This window comes from Euprymna scolopes, chromosome 26, assembly GCF_053919585.1.
Source record: "Euprymna scolopes isolate OS-2025 chromosome 26, ASM5391958v1, whole genome shotgun sequence".
Classification (NCBI taxonomy): domain Eukaryota; kingdom Metazoa; phylum Mollusca; class Cephalopoda; order Sepiida; family Sepiolidae; genus Euprymna; species Euprymna scolopes.
Genome location: NC_136507.1, coordinates 28,474,666 through 28,494,418, shown reverse-complemented (window position 1 = coordinate 28,494,418; position 19,753 = coordinate 28,474,666).

Genomic DNA, 19,753 nt, shown 5'->3' with positions numbered 1-19,753 from the left:
CAAATATTATTTAATGTTTTTTAAATTTAATATATAATATATTTTTTTTTATTTAGATTTAATTTAATTTCTCTTCAATTATTAAGAGCTGACAACAATTCAGTTTAAAACCAGAAGTATACTTGTTTTTTTTAACCTTTAAGATTTATTTTAATTTATAAAGATGACTGTGATTAACATTTAGCTTTTATTTGATGGTTATGTACTAAATTAAGCTTTTTAATGGTTATGTACTTAATTTATCTTTTAATGGTAATGTACTATATTTAGCTTTTATTTAACGGTAATGTACTACATTTAGCTTTTATTTAATGGTAATGTACAACATTTAGCTTTTATTTAATGGTAATGTAAAACATTTAGCTTTTATTTAATGGTAATATACTACATTTAGCTTTTATTTAATGGCAATGTACTACATTTAGCTTTTATTTAATGGTAATGCACTTCATTTATCTTTTAATTAATGGTAATATACTACATTTAGCTTTTATTTAATGGTAATGTACTACATTTAGCTTTTATTTAATGGTAATGTACTACATTTAGCTTGTATTTAATGGTAATATATTACATTAAGCTTTTTTTTAATGGTAATGTACTACATTTAGCTTTTATTTAATGGTAATGTACTACATTTAGCTTTTATTTAATGGTAATGTACTACATTTATCTTTTATTTAATGGTAATGTACTACATTTATCTTTTATTTAATGGTAATGTACTACATTTAGCTTTTATTTAATGGTAATGTAAAACATTTAGCTTTTATTTAATGGTAATGTACTACATTTAGCTTTTATTTAATGGTAATATACTACATTTAGCTTTTACTTAATGGTAATATACTACATTTAGCTTTTATTTAATGGTAATGTACTATATTCAGCTTTTATTTAATGGTAATGTACTATATTTAGCTTTTATTTAATGGTAATGTACTACATTTAGCTTTTATTTAATGGTAATGTACTACATTTAGCTTTTATTTAATGGTAATGTACTACATTTAGCTTTTATTTAATGGTAATGTACTACATTTAGCTTTTATTTAATGGTAATGTACATTATTTAGCTTTTATTTAATGGTAATGTACTGCATTCAGCTTTTATTTAATGGTAATATACTACATTTAGCTTTTATTTAATGGTAATGTACTTCATTTATATTTTATTTAATGGTAATGTACTACATTTAGCTTTTATTTAATGGTAATGTACTACATTTAGCTTTTATTTAATGGTAGTATACTACATTTAGCTTTTATTTAATGGTTATGTACTACATTTAGCTTTTATTTAATGGTAATGTACTATATTTAGCTTTTATTTAATGGTAATGTACTACATTTAGCTTTTATTTAATGGTAATATACTACATTTAGCTTTTATTTAATGGTAATGTACTATATTTAGCTTTTATTTAATGGTAATGTACTATATTTATCTTTTATTTAATGGTAATGTACTATATTAAGCTTTTATTTAATGGTAATGCACTATATTTAGCTTTTATTTAATGGTAATGTACTATATTTAGCTTTTATTTAATGGTAATTTACTATATTTAGCTTTTATTTAATGGTAATGTACTACATTTAGCTTTTATTTAATGGTAATGTAAAACATTTAGCTTTTATTTAATGGTAATGTACTACATTTAGCTTTTATTTAATGGTAATATACTACATTTAGCTTTTACTTAATGGTAATATACTACATTTAGCTTTTATTTAATGGTAATGTACTATATTCAGCTTTTATTTAATGGTAATGTACTATATTTAGCTTTTATTTAATGGTAATGTACTATATTTAGCTTTTATTTAATGGTAATGTACTACATTTAGCTTTTATTTAATGGTAATGTACTACATTTAGCTTTTATTTAATGGTAATGTACTACATTTAGCTTTTATTTAATGGTAATGTACTACATTTAGCTTTTATTTAATGGTAATGTACTACATTTAGCTTTTATTTAATGGTAATGTACATTATTTAGCTTTTATTTAATGGTAATGTACTGCATTCAGCTTTTATTTAATGGTAATATACTACATTTAGCTTTTATTTAATGGTAATGTACTTCATTTATATTTTATTTAATGGTAATGTACTACATTTAGCTTTTATTTAAAGGTAATGTACTACATTTAGCTTTTATTTAATGGTAATGTACTACATTTAGCTTTTATTTAATGGTAATGCACTACATTTAGCTTTTATTTAATGGCAATGTACTACATTTAGCTGTTATTTAATGGTAATGTACTACATTTAGCTTTTATTTAATGGTAATGTACTACATTTAGATTTTATTTAATGGTAATGTACAACATTTAGCTTTTATTTAATGGTAATGTACTACATTCAGCTTTTATTTAATGGTAATATACTACATTAAGCTTTTATTTAATGGTAATGTACTTCATTTATCTTTTATTTAATGGTAATGTACTACATTTAGCTTTTATTTAATGGTAATGTACTACATTTAGCTTTTATTTAATTGTAATGTTCTACATTCAGCTTTTATTTTATTGTTATGTACTATATTTAGCTTTTATTTAATGGTAATGTACTACATTCAGCTTTTATTTAATGGTAATGTACTATATTTAGCTGTTATTTAATGGTAATGTACTTCATTCATCTTTTATTTAATGGTAATGTACTACATTCATCTTTTATTTAATGGTAATGTACTACATTTAGCTTTTATTAAATGGTAATGTACTACATTCAGCTTTTATTTAATGGTAATGTATTATATTTAGCTTTTATTTAATGGTAATGTACTTCATTCATCTTTTATTTAATGGTAATGTACTACATTTAGCTTGTATTTAATGGTAATGCACTACATTTATCTTTTATTTAATTGTAATGTACTACATTTATCTTTTATTTAATGGTAATGTATTACATTTAGTTTTTATTTAAAGCGGAAATCGAAACTTCAAAACCTTGGGAGTATCGGAATCAATACCGAAATCTGAAAAATTTGTGCCTCTTTTCTAATGCCAAAAAAAAACGATTCTTTTCATTGATTTAATATGTTTGCTTTTGTTTAAAACGTAATTTTCTATGATTCGTATTAATGATTAAATGATGAATATTTATTGATTTTAAAGTATCAGAAAAACTAAAATCGATAGATCATCTATTTGATTGTACAGGGTGAACCCCCCAAAAAGGGCACCAACTTTAATCAGGCCCCGTTTCTTAGTGTTTTGTCCGAATGAAATGAAACTTTGGTCATAACTAGTTTATTATATTCAAAACATCACATCAAAACACTGGAGTCTCTGGACTTTTTTCTCCGTTCTACAGCATATGTTCTAGATGGCCTCCATTTAGCTTTTGTTTTTTTTTGTTTTTGGCGGGGGGGTCACTCTGTATTTCTGTTTAAGAAAATATATGCACATAGTTCATGGTTTTTGCAGTACCCTCCCAAAAAAAACGCAACCGTATATTTTAGAAATTAAAAAAAAATCGAACCCGAAATTGATAATTATATCAAAATCGGGAATTTAGAAAAGAATCGATAATTGTATCGGAATCGGGAAAAATATTAGAATCGCCCCCTTCATTAGTGTGTGTATATAGTTTAGAACTGGGAGAGGGTCGATGACTACATCATGAAAATTGATTTTTCTATCGATCTAGTTAGCGCATGTTTGAGGAAGAGATTAAATGCGTAAAACGTTTGAATGATTTAAAGTATGGTAGCCCTTAAAATAGGACAATATGGAAAAACAAAGGACAAGTCAGAGAGAGTAAAAACGTGTAGGTGTGTGTGTGTGTGTGTGTGTGGGTTACCATAATGAAACAAAGGCGAAACTATTGACGCTTTGACCTTTGAAGCTGCATAACGCGCACGCCGCTCTCGTGTCCGAAACAATGAGATGTCCAGAAAAATCCTGACTGCCGAACGACAGTAAACCTGCGACGTGTACATTGTTAATCTGGTGAGGGACAGGTTAACATGGCGATGCATAGTCCTGTATTGTTTATTAGACAATTATGTATCGCTCAAGTCTCTTTTATATAATTCCCTTTATCTTTAAAATATTAATATTTCTCCGTGTTAATCTCATTCTCTCTCTTTCTCCATCTAACTATAAACCTATCTATCTATATGTTGAAACTCGACTGAACACATGGGAATAAATAACTACAACAAAAAAGTAAAATAGAACAGATATATTGAGAGCAAGAAAGTATATACAACATTTACATAGAGTCCATTGGTATAGTCATGGGGAGACCATCCTTGGAGAAGGTGTCGGCTGGGTAGTCATCGATTCTCCATCTCGTTGTTCCCCTAAGTCTCTCGTTGGGTCTCTCGTTTGGGCCTCTCCCGTCTTTCCGGTACCAATCATATTTATATTGTTGATACTCCACATATGCTTTGATATGAAACTCAACCACTTCATTTCAATAAGGTTTTTTTTGAAATTCATTGAATCACAATTTAAATATATATATATATATATATATATATATATATATATATATATATATATATATATATATATATATATATATATATATATATATATATATATATATTATAACTATATATATATTATAACTATATATATATATTATAACTATATATATATATTATAACTATATATATATTATAACTATATATATATATATTATAACTATATATATATATATTATAACTATATATATATATTATAACTATATATATATATATTATAACTATATATATATATATATATATATATATATATATATATATATATATATATATATATATATATATATATATACCAGTCCTTTAATTTATGGAGCTCAATGGAATATATATATATATATATATATATATATATATATATATATATATATATATATAACAAATAAAAGACTGTATCTGTATTCCAAAATTAAATACCTTGACCATCTTACAATTTATTCCTTTTGAAGATGTTGACCATCTTACAATTTATTTCTTTAAGTACGTTGACATGGATAATTCTTGAAATGATAGCTCAAAATCATTCATTTAATTATTATATCAATCGATATTAATCGATGAATATATTCTGCTCTTAACTACCAAGGAGGAAAAGCACATATCAATTGATTAAAATAAATAGTAAATGCGTATGGGCATGATTACAAAATCGAAAAATAGGAGAGAAGTTGCAATTACTTTTCTTTTTTTTTAATGCACTATTTTTGAATGTTCAAGTCAGGTGTCGTCAACAATTGTGAATGTCAACGTACTTAAAGAAATAAAGTGTAAGATGGTCAACATCTTCAAAAGAAATAAATTATAAGATGGTCAACATCTTCCAAAATTTGGAATATAGACATTTGACATTTATTTGTTATATGCTCTGTAATTACGTTGGACTTCATAAATTAAAGTGTTGTTATAAATATAGAAATATAATTGAAAAGAAAAACATATTTCATATAACTCTACCCGTCTGTCTGTCTATCTATCTATCTATCTATCTATCTATCTATCTATCTGTCTGTCTGTCTCTCTGTCTATCTATCTATCTATCTATCTATCTATCTATCTATCTGTCTGTCTATCTATCTATCTATATGTCTATCTATATATCTATCTATCTATATATCTGTCTATCTATGTATCTATGTATCTATCTATCTATCTATCTATCTGTCTTTCTGTCTATCTATCTGTCTATCTATCTATCTATCTATTTGTCTATCTGTCTATCTATCTGTATATCTGTCTATCTATCTATCTGTCTATCTATCTATATATCTATCTATCTATATATCTATCTATCTGTCTATCTTTCTTTCTATCTATCTACCTATCTATCTGTCTATCTATCTATATGTGCGTCTATCTATCTATCTATCTGTCTATCTATCTATCTATCTATTGGTCTATCTATATATCTATCTATCTATCTATCTATCTATCTATCTATCTGTCTATCTATCTTTCTATCTATCTACCTATCTCTCTATCTCTCTATCTATCGATCTATCTACCCCTCTCTCTCTCTCGCTATATATATATATATATATATATATATATATATATATATATATATATATATATATGGGCAAAGACATTAAAACTGTAAGGTGAACTTAACAATCAAAATTTATTGTTCGACTGAATACTCCAAAAAAAACAATTGTATAAATTCTTATTCAGCGGAGTTCGAGTATTCGGTCGAACAATAAATTTGATTGTAAATTTAAACTTACAGTTTTAATTTTTTAAGCTCTACTCTCTATTTTTTGTGTATTGAGCTTTTTTATTTGGTTGGGATTAAAATATCTATATATAAATACTGGTATTTATATTAAATTGAAGTTTACCATTGCTTATATCAGGAAAACATTGCATCTCCTTTGATTTCACTATATATATATAGAATAAAATAAAAATTACAATTAAATTTACCAAAATGATCCAAGATAGTAAAATTAAAGTATAATATAAATATTAAAGAATTAATATTTATAAAGTTATCTCAGCCAGATGTAAAAGCTCGATAAAACCAAATAGAAGATAGAGCTTATAATACGAGCAAACAGTTAATAAATCATGTTAAAAAACACTTTATCAAATACTTTTGCATGCAAAATCCGATCCTGCATTTTGCTAATTCCTACCCTCTGATGTGAAGAAAATTATTTCTTCGAAACTCCGCGCATTAAGGACTACCCACTTATCAAGTGTTTCCTTTTCAGATTAAATATGTTTTTTAATTCTTTTTCAAAGTGTTTTTTAACATGTTTTATTAACTGTTTGCTCGTATATATATATATATAGTAAATTAAAAAATATAATATAATAAAATAACTAGCTCTAACTACGTATTGACCACTTTTGAAGTAAATACTTAAAGCTTACGCATGAATCTATACTTTCGTATATTAATTTTATGTGAGTAAATTAAGTAGTTGTATATATATATATATATATATATATATATATACATTAATTTATGTATATATATATATATATATATATACATTAATTTATGTATATATATATATATATATATATATACTTTTTATTTGTTTCACATAAGCATTAATATGTCGCTACATATTTATTAGCATATTTTAGTCAGCCAGTTACAAGTAACAAGAAACCCCTTCAAGCGACATTGCTTATAGAAGCTTAATCCGTAATTATTCTGAAAATGGATGTTTTCCCACTTTCTATTCCGCATGATTTCTATATATACCATATTTACTCCAAAAGAAATCTACATGAAAGAAGTTTTCCCATTTGCATATTACATTAGTGATTTCGGACTTATCTTTCGTAAAAGCAATACATAATTATATACATATAAATTATTTAAATATTTGTTTATGCTTAATAAATTTTCTTTTGAGTTTTAGTCTTTTCTCATGAGATCGCAAGATGTCCGCCAAAATGTTAAAAAATCGTTTTTAAAACAGTAACACGATTATGTAGATTCTCATTTTGTGTACTCTTCTGTTCCTAAAACGATTTTCTTATTTTGCATTTCAATCCCTGATTTGTTTTAACGGTTTTTGAAAATTTTAGATGCCTAAATGCAAATAGGATTTATTGAGAAATGTAGACAGATCTTGTCCTACAATTTTCAATCAATTACAAGGAAAACATTAAAGAAATTATTTACAAATAACGAATCTTATAATATACGTCCCCGTATCAAGTGTATTTTAACGTTTTGCAAAATATACGCGATCATTAAACGGAGGGTACATATCATTTGAACATTTCAAAAATCATCGAATCTTGAATTTAATAAATTGAAATTGTAAAAGAATCAGGTAAATATTGGAATTGTCTCATCACAGAAAGACACAAATATATATATAGTATTAAGTTATGAAAATATATATGACACATAAGCTGCACAGAATATTCCACGTTTCACTCTCCTGAGAATTTGTCAAGCTTATAAGTCTGACGAATTCTCACGATAATAAAATTATATTTTTGTATATTAAATCATATGATTAAATGAAGTAATCATATATATATATATATATATATATATATATATATATATGTATGTATATATATAGTAATTTATAAAATATATATGGCGATTAAGCTACACTGAATATTCCGCGTTTCATCCACTCTAGGACTCTTCAGGCTTATGCGCTATATATATATATATATATATATATATACATATATATATATTTAGTAGGAGTGGTAATTAATAAAAACCTGAAGAAAGTGCTCAATACTGTTGTAGAGCAAATATGCGTTTTATTTTTTTATTACAGTTTTTTCAGTTTAGTTACATTGTTTCATCTACTCGGCCGTATTTTGCCGTCTTGTAGCCTCCACAGACTTTACAGAAATGTTCGTTTATGGGCATCATTCTTTCATTCTTCCATAAACGAATATTTCTGTAAAGTCCGAGGAGGCTACAAGACGAAAAAAAAAACGGCCGAGTAGCTGAAACAAGAATGTAACTGCACAGAAAAAGCGATAATAAAAAAATAAAACTATATATATATAATCATTTACTATGATAATTATTAAATACCTAGAGACATCTTTTCCTGAAATAATCAGTGCAGGATGTAACGATCAACACCAGTCGATAGATTCGAACCCAGCTACAGAGGCCATGTCTGGCTTCATTAGCAAGTACCATATCCATTCGGCCACCGTTACCTGGGTGAAGTGCTGTTGAAATTTAAACATTTCTTTTTTAAAATGTTCTGTCAAAGTGATCTAATCATTATATGATGATCTGAGCATATGAGCTAAATTGACTGACTTTTTGTTTAAACTGAAAGTGCTCAACGATAAAAAACGATTTTCTTAAAGTGGTTGATATATATATATATATATATATATATATATATATATATATATATATATATATATATATATATATATATTTAAATAAGGGAGTAGTCACCAACAATGTGTATTTTTTAACATAATTTTATTATTCCGTGTCTTGGTTTTTCATTGAGAATTATGTTTGGATAATTGTAATAATGTTTTTAAGTCATTGAAATCGTTTTTACGCGCGTTTCAGACGTTCTGTGAAGCGTCCTCGTCAGAAATTAATTTCAAATGTGTTGGAGATGTAAAAATGGCAATTTTCGTAGTTAATTTGGAGTTTTTCCAAGGGGTGGAGGCTTGTAAGTGTTTATTATTCATTGGCATGCTCAATTTTTATTACTCTTTTATTGGGCTAGTCGAGGGAGGCCGCTGACCTGGTTGTAGTCGCTCTCTCTTTCTGCTAATGTTTTTTTTTCTTTTCCTTTAAGGTGGGGTAGGGTGTGTGTGTGTGTGTGTGTGTGTGTGTGTGTTTGTGCGTGTGTGCGCGCGTGTGTGTGCGTGTGTGTGTTTGCTTTTATTGGTTTGGGAATATGTATATTTTTTATAGTGTTATGAGGTTATTTGCTTCCTTAGGAAGGCGACTGTGATCCGAGGTCGTTACTAATGTGTATGTGTGAGGATATATATATATATATATATATATATATATATATATATATATATATATATATATATATATAACGATTAGATCACTGTCTGTCTGACTGATGTAAAGAACGTTTAAAATTATAATGTTTGAATTCAAAATTATTTCACGCGGTTAATGATAGTCGAATTGATACGGTCTTTGCTAATCGAGCCAGAGATGTCTCGTGTTGCCAAGTTCGAATCGTTCGACTGGTGTTAATCGTGACACCCTGCACTGAAGATTCCCGAAAGGATGAAACACTAGTGTCTGTATGTATTTAATTATTATAGTAAAAAATAATTATGAAAGCCCCTTTAAGAAATTAGTTTTTATCGTTGAGCACTTTCAGTTGAATTAAAGTCGGTTAATTTAGCTCTTATGCATAGATAATCGTATAACGATTAGATCACTGTCTGACTGACGTAAAGAACATTTAAAAGTATACTGTTTAAATTCAACGTTATTTCACGCGGTTAATGGTAGCTGAATGGATACGGTCTTTGCTAATCGAGCCAGAGATGTCTCGAGTTGCCGAGTTCGAATTGTGACACCCTGCACTGAAGATTCTCGAAAGGATGAAACACAAGTATCTGTAGGTATGTGATCATTATAGTAAAAAAAAAATTAATAATACACACATATATATATATATATATATGTGTGTGTGTGTGTGTGTGTGTCTGTATGTGTGTTAAGCTACATAGAAAAACGCGATATATGCTGGTAATGAAGCTACACAGAAAACGCAGCTTAATTGCCATAGATATTTTCATAACTTACTATATATATATATATATATATATTATACTGTTGGTAGAATTTTTCAGTAACTACTACCAACAACAACACAATATGTCATTCCAAAGAGTGCTCAATGCATGAAACAGAGCAATATATTGATTGTTGGAGAGCTATTGGCTACACATTAGCAAACGTGTTTCAATGACCCCCTAGCAGGGAAAATCACCTCATCAGGCCAAAAACCATCCACGAAACTTTCAATAAAGACCATCCCTTTATATTAAAGTCAACTTTACAGAGTTAAACCATTCTAAAAAGAAAGAGGGGTACTAACAACCTATATCAAAACATATAACCTATTCACAAAATAATGTTAGGTTTTTCAAGGTATAATTCTGAAGCAGATTTATTATAAGTTTGCATTAAATTTTCTAGCTCCAATCATTATAATTATAATTGTTTTTTGTTTATTTTGTTAATACGGATTTTTAGAACTATTACTCCAATATCAGAGCAATTCATAAATTTAACTAAGGTTTTTTTTCCCACCTAAAATCGAGATATAAATATATACATATATTACTAAACTATAAATTTAGCGCTATTTCTCTATATAATACAAAAGTACCGACATATATACAAACAAACGTGAAAATTTATACATATAAATATTACTCTTATAATATGGTTAAGTATATTAGTAACTAAGTCTAATTATATTATTCACGGTAAAAATTTCACTAAAAATTATTTTTATAAAATTTAATAGATTCTTCGTTAAAAATTTAGCGTTTAAAATAGATTTGGCGTTTAAAATAAATAAGTAAGTAAATAAAATTTAGCGTTTAAAATCCTGAAATAAATAATAAACCATATTACAATATATAAGTCAATGGTATGATTAATTCGTTAATATTCTTATAATTTTTTCAGTGAATGTATTTGGAAATGTTTACAGGAAATTGCTGTTTCCTGTTTAATGTTCAATAGTGTCTTAAAAATTCGTTATTTCTAATTTTTCATGAAGGCACAAAAAGCACGGTGCATGTAATGAATTACATACTTTCGATCTTCTTATGATTCGCCATTCTAACTTTGGAGTTTTATTCTCCTTTATTAATTTCCAATATTGAAGTGATAATGATGTGTCTTTTTCGTATTTTTGATTAGTAAAAATAGGTAGTACGCAGGCAACTTTTAAAGAAAGATTCTATGGGCATAAAAGTTCTTTTACTTTTGGACGCTACTGTATATATAATATGTATAATATATATATATATATATATAATGTATATACGTAGTATATATATAATGTATATACGTAGTATGTATAATATATATAATATGTATAATATATATATATATAATATGTATACTATATATATAATAGGTATAATATATATATATATACACTTGTGCCCGATATTATTCATACCCCACCTTGAAAATTGAGTTTATTATGTGTAACTTTGTAAGAATTTATTGTTTACGTCCATATTGATACATATTCTTAATAAACCCCTTCTGATCATTTTCGTCATTTTAAAATCTCGGGATACTTGTAATAAAAGAAATATACAGCTATTTATAAAATCTGCAATGTTCAAAAATAATCATACCCCCTTATTTTTTCAGTATTAATCGAATTTCTGACTGTTTGTTTCCTGTTTGATTCTTATTTTCAATGCTTTTATACAACCTTTGATTAATTTCATTTCGTTTTTTGCATTTTTCAGAAATTAAAATGATATCAACTGAAAACCAATAAAAAAATAAAAATTATTAGAATGGGGAAGAAAAAAGAGCTTAGTAATGATCTTAGGACTAAAATTGCGAATTCACATAAGGATGGTTTAGGTTACAAGTCAATTTCCAAGAAATTTGAGGTCCCTACAGCAACAGTACAGAGCATCATCAAAAAATTCCAGAGCCACCACACAACAAACAACTTGATTGGTAGAGGAAGGAAAAGAAACTGTCTGCTAGAGCCACCAGGAATATTGTAAGAAGTGTTAATGCAAATCCAACCACCACTACTAAGGACATTTTAGAAAATCTGGAGTCTTCTGGCATAAAATATCAAGGCAAACATTGCAAAGGACTCTGCATGAAAATGGTCTGAAAGGAAGAAGACCAAGAAGGACTCCATTGCACACCGGAAAACACCTTGCAGCACGTCTAAAGTTTGCTAGGACCCATGTGAATTTTCCAGAGTCCGTTTTCTCAAGTATTTTGTGGACTGACGAAACAAAAATTGAATTGTTTGGCCATATGGATGCTTCTTACGTTTGGAGGAAGAAAGGAGAAGCTTACAACCCAAAGAACACCATACCCACGATGAAACATGGCGGTGGTAGCCTAATGTTTTGGGGATCCTTTTCGGCTAGTGGTCCAGGTAGTTTGGTCAAGATAGATGGAACCATGAAGAAGGAGCAATATTTGGAGATACTCCAGAAAAACATTAGACAGGATGCGGAGAATCTCCATTTAGGACCAAACTGGGTCCTTCAACAGGATAATGATCCAAAACATACTGCCAAAATAGTCAAGAAATGGTTTGAGGATAATCAAATTAATGTTTTAGAATGGCCTTGCCAGAGTCCCGACCTGAACCCTATCGAAAACCTCTGGCACATATTGAAAACTGAGGTTAAAAAGCGGAAACCTAGAAATTTGAGGGATTTGGAGAACTACTGCATTGAAGAATGGTCAAAAATCAGTGTTGATGCTTGTAAAAACCTTGTTGATAAATATCCAAAACGGTTACAGGCAGTTATTAAGAATAAAGGGCATGCTATTGACTATTAGTAAGAGAGGTATGAATAATTTTGAACTAGTGCCATTATTGTTTTTCTTTGTATAATGTTTCAAACTTGCATAATTTATTTATTTGTTGAGTTTAAATTAAATGCCTATGCTTGATTTATTGTCTGAAATCCCTTTAATATTGTTTCCCTTCTGGTTTGAGCAATATTCTTATAGAAATCTCAAAGATCCGAGGGGTATGAATAATATCGGGCACAAGTGTATATAATATGTATAATATATATGTATAATATATATATAATATGTATAATATCTATATAATATGGATAATATATATATATATAATATGTATAATATATATATAATATGGATAATATATATATAATATGTATAATATATATATGATATGTATAATATATATATAATATGTATAATATATATACATATATATATATATACATATATATACATATATATGCATATATATACATATATATATGTATATATATTATACATATTATATATATATACATATATATATACATATATATACATACATATATATACATATATATATATACGTATATATATATACATATATATATAAATATGTATATATAATATGTACTGCAGAATAATGAAATGTTTCGTTGTGAATTCTTCCATCTTTTTCATTTGAATCATCATGAAAAAAAAATACTTTGGTTCATCGTGGCTATTCCAAATTCTAAAGATTGACAAAAAGACCTTTGGGTTCACCGAAGTCCGCAGATTTGGATTTAGAATTTTAGATAAGTCATTGAATTGCTTCAGATTAACGCGTGTGCGTGGCAGATTGTGCGATGACCATCGTGTCAACTGGAAGATTATTAGTCGGTAATTTTTTCGCTCAATACAGAACGGAATGACCGCCTGTCAACCTGCTTTGACATTTCAAGTTTCTCCTTCCAAATTTCCGCAACCCTTGTTTACTTTCTTTTGCTTTCGTCTTAATATTTTTCTCACTTTGTTTTATTTCTTTTCTTGCAAGTGTTCCTGGTGTTGCCCGGTATTAAACGTATCGTTTAATTCTGCAGAAAATTGAAGTCACAAAAAGAAACAAAAAAACAAAAACCGGAAAGAAACTGAGACGTGTGCATGCGAATATTATGTCGTTTTTTTTTTTTAACAGTTTACTTCTTGTAAGTAATAAAAAAATACTCGAGCTGGGACCGAACCCCAAACCTAAAGACAGTGAGTCAAAGACGATAACCATTAGACTAGTTTGCCACCATTTTTCTGAAGTGTTTTCAAACCTCGTGAAACAGTTGACAAACAGATAAAAATCCGATTACACCCACGTACCAATTCTCCAATTTCGCCCCCATAGCAGCACTTTTTAACTGCTGAATACGGACTAAAAAAATTTCCACATTTCTGTATACCCTATCTACCAATTCTGTAGATAATCAATTCGTTAAGTATATAGATTGAGAAGTGTCCTCACGTACACACTTTTATAGATATGCAATATTTCTAATTTTTTATCCCAAGAATAACGGAATCCTGCCCGATGTAAATGTCTTATACCGTATTGTACGAGTGGCGTTTCAAGAGTAACTCCTCACACCTATTTTTATTCGGCCAGAATAGATCAGAGGGAGAGCTGAAAATTTTAATGTGATAAGGACTAAATGGATGAATTCATTACTTGATAGTTTCATCTCTTGGTTGTAGATATTGCGGTGTGGGACTCTAATAAAGCAAACTATGTCACGGACGTGCGTCAGAAGCAGAGATAAGTCATTGAATTCCTGATAAAAGTTCATTGAGCATAATGATGACTATGCAGAAAAATAAATTCCAAAGCACAAAGGTTCGCTTATTTAAATAGCACAACTCCCGTCTTCGTAATTCTTCAAACTGCTGAGTTAAAAATAAGAGACTGTACGTCCATTCTCATCCGTCGCTCACCGCTAGCAAAATTGCATTAATCCTATGTAGAAAATTATATTTTAGAGTACAAAACGTCATTCCTTTTATTCGAATTAATCTCATATTCAACTTTCTATACGTAACAAATAGGAAGTCTTACTTTTGAGACGACCCTTGTATGACAAAGGGCGCTCTTGATGGCCATGTACGGCTTTCGTTCATTGATGTCAAAAGTTAATTGAAAATGCTGGTGATTACATAGAAAACGAGCCTGGGTGCCCGGCGTTGCCCGGATGTTTGGAGGTGGATGTTGAGCAAAAAAAAAGTGGCAGCAGGCAGGCAGGCTCGAACCTGCGACGCGAAGGCGGAAAAGAAAGTGAAAGAAAATCTGACGTCATACCTCTACACCCTGACGCAAGCAGCAGTTCAGAACATTAATCTAACCGATACGATGACTTGCAGAAATGGCTCGCAAAAACATCTGACCAATTTTTCGAGATTTGTCGCTGGGATTTCAATCTTCAAAATGATACCGATCTTGTAAAAATCCGTCGTCTCTGTCGAAAGTTTTAGGCAGACATACATAAAAAGGCTTTTTTCAGTCAAGACAAACTATGGATACCCAGTATAAGGGTGCCTGCGTATGAAATTTTTGTGCCAAGAGTTGCGCAATCAACAACCACACCTCTCGCGAGTCGTAATTGTTGATTATCAGTGGCAAGTGGAGGTTCAGGACGACTGGAAACAGTGCCGAGATAAACGGAGAGCACATACAGTACCTAGCATTCCCATATGGTCACCCATCTGGTACTGGCTAAGCTCAACGTTGCTTAACTTCGGTGATCTGACGAGAACCGGTGTGTCAACGCGATTATGCGGTACAGGCACATATAATGATTGCAACGTCTTGTCAGACGAGTGCCACTCCCTCATGCACTTAAAGTCCATGAGCCTCAAAATGACTTCCATCGCCACAGGACCATTTTTATAGAAAAATGTCTGAGGGAGTATCTATACATAGATGATGTTACAGCGTCATAGCTTTGTATGACAACTAAGTCTCTCTCTCTCTCTCTCTCTCTCTCTCTCTCTCTCTCTCTCTCTCTCTGTCTCGGTTCAAAATGTTGAGATCCAGCAAAAAGCAAGAGTAAGATAGCCAGCAACAAGTTAAACTGCAGACCAACTTAATGCGGGTACTGGTCTCCCGCTTTACGGTGTTTTAAATCAGAGATTTGCTTCTCCTAGAAAGGTCGCCTTCACCCCGGCTTACAGGAGCCCTATCCACCCCAATACACATATACACACACACAAATATACACGGTGCTAGTTGGCCGTTGACCCAAAGGGCGAATGAACATACATATATACATACATATATACATACATGCATGCATACATACATACATTAAAACAAACAGATGAGATTTATATTATAGATGAAGTTCTAGAGCGCAATACGTCGTCTTGTCTTCTAACCCTTTCAACTTTTTCAGTGAAAAAATAGGAAGTTTATTTATGTAACAACTATCGAACGAAAAAGCGCGCTCTGGATTCCCATGCACAGCGATCGTTAATCGATATCAAAAGTTGATTGTGAATAATAATTATTAGGTAGGAAATTATTTCCAGGCACAAAATGTCGTTCGTTATAATGGTACCACTCCTGTTTTCGAACATATTCAACTTTTCGATATTAAAAATATGTGGCTTTGGTTTTGGAGCGACCCTCGTACAAACTAAAGGTCAGTTAATTCTGACTGTGCAATCAGAGAGGTCATTCCCTTATGCTAAAGTATTTATCGGGGAATCTATAAGAATGAGTTGTCAGGGTATATATATATATATATATATATATATATTAGAAGGTAAACAGTTACATTCGGTTGCAACAAACGGCTATCTGTTTTAGACAATGACACGTCATTACACACACACAAACACACACACACACACACGCATATATATATATATATATTTCTTTTCTATGGCATCGCCTGATAAGTCTCATTGACTGAAACAAATACCTGTTTGTAGCGACCAAATGTAACTGTTTACCTTCGAATAAATAAATAAATAAATAAATATGCTCTTGTTATCGAGCACTATCTAACAGCCTCGCAGAGTTCATTAGTTTCTTACTTTTGAATATCTTAAGCCTGGAATATCAGGTTCGAATCTATCGACCGGTGTTATTCGTGACACTCTGCACTGAAGATTTCCGAAAGGACGAAACACTAGTGTCTATAGGTATTTGATAATTATTAAAGTAAATAATTATGTCAGTCCCTTTTAAAAAAACTCGTTTTTTATCGTTTAGCACTTTCAGTTTAATTAAGTCGGTCATGAGCAGATCGTCATATAATGATTAGATCATTCTAACTGACGTAAAAAAATTTAAAATAAAATGTTTAAATTTCAACATTATTTCACGCGGTTAACAATAGCCGAATATGTTCAGTTTTTGGTAATGAAGCTAGAGATGTATATATATATATATATATATATATATATATATATATATATATATAAATATATATATATAAATATATATATATAAATATATATATAAATATATATATATAAATATATATAAATATACATATATACAAATATATATATATAAATATATATATATATAAATGTATATATGCATATATATAACTATATATATAAATATATATATATAAATATATATAAATAAATATATATATATAAATATTTATATATATAAAAATATTTATATATATATAAATATATATATATATAAATATATACATATATATAAATATATATATAAATATAAATATATGTATATAAATATATATATATAAATATATATATGTAAATATATATATATATATATATATATATAAATATATATATATATAAATATATATATATAAATATATATATATAAATATATATATAAATATATATATATAAATATATATATATAAATATATATATAAATATATATATACAAATATATATAAATATAAATATATATATATATTTATATATATATATATGAATATATATATAAATATATACATATATGTATATATATATATATATATATATATATATATATATATATATATATATATATATATATATATATAAATATATATATATGGCGCTCCCCATTTAGGGGGTACCAAATTGGTCAAAGGGAAAATTATTCCCAACAAGCATTTAGGTAAAAATACACTTTCGTATAAATAATTGAATTCGTTCAATGAGTATCGCTAAAAAAAAAACTAATAAAAACATCTACATAAAAACGTCATACATTCAGTAGTCGGGCGGTGTGGTCCCGTGGTAGAGGTTTAGGCTTCTTATCATGGGGACCTGATTTCGAATCTCGCTAGATTCAGCTACTCTGATGAGTCGTAGACGACGAAACAGCTGTCAGTGGATAACTATATATTAAAAAGAATATATATATGCCGCTCCTCATTTAGGAGATACTAAATTGGTCAAAGGGAAAATTATTCCCAACTCGCATTTAGGTAAAAATGCACTTTCGTATAAATAATTGAATTCGTTCAATGAGTATCGCTAAAAAAAACAAAAGAAATAAAAACATCTATATATATAAATAATGAATTAATAAACTATTAAATTAAATATTCTTATATTCATGTATATTAATATAAATACAATTTATTCATACGTGGATTTAATATTGGTGACATGACATTAAAATTTAAACATGGCGTAACAAATAGAAAAATAATTGCAATTTCTCTTTCAATTGCTTATTTTCTGTTTAAGTTGATAACTTGTGTTTTTTTTCTGATGACTTTAGGGTGAAATAAATTCAGAAATCGATATACTTGAATGCTTCTGCGCTACAAAACATGTGCTGTCAAGAATTGTTCATTCCAACGTACTTAAAGAAATAAACGGTAAAATGGTAAACGTCTGGAAATTTAGAATATATACTTTTTCATATATATATATATATGTATATATATATATATATATATATATATATATATATACATACACACACATATATATATATGTGTGTGTATGCATAGAAAGAGAAAGGGGCTAGGCAGTGAACAAATGGACAGTTGAAAAGAGAGGGAGAGAAACCGAGTAAGAGTGAAATGAGAAATATATATGGGCAGATAGTGTTTTAATAGACATATGTTACACATTTGTCTCGGGCAATACCAGGTAACCCTTCTAGTATTATATGAGACTAAATTCATATTTTACTTACACATCGCACCAAGTTTGTTATAATATCTGTCGTTTGTCCGTCATGTTTAAGTTTGAAATGCAAATATCAGCGTCAATCGCGCAGGTTGAACGCACGCAACTGAAATAATATTCCATGTTTTGTCAATTTCTTTTTAGTTGAAAATATTTATGACAAATTTGTGAACATACAATAAGAAAAATTGTTTAGTTTTTTTTTTTTCCTCCAGCAAGAATTTGACGTTTCGCAGCAAAGCTGAAATTCTTCCATCCTGATAGATTTGGAAGTAAGCCGATTTCTGGACACTTCTGATAATGTCAAAGACAAAGGACAACGTCTAAAATCTCCTAATCTTTGACGGAAAATAGAATTGGTCAGAATGTTACCGTTTCGCAGATAAAATATTGCTTTATAAGAAAAGACAGATACACATGCAAGAAAACAAACACACACACACGCATACATATAACAGCAGGGTTCCAAAAGTAATGACTCCTATTTTTCATTGTGCCTCTTTGGATAAGAGACGATTACTAATTAGATTGTTATGATGACTGAACTTATGAATTAATGACTTAAAATTTTCAGCTCTCTTTTGCAGCTATTGACGGTGCTAGACTCTGAAAAAGAAACAAT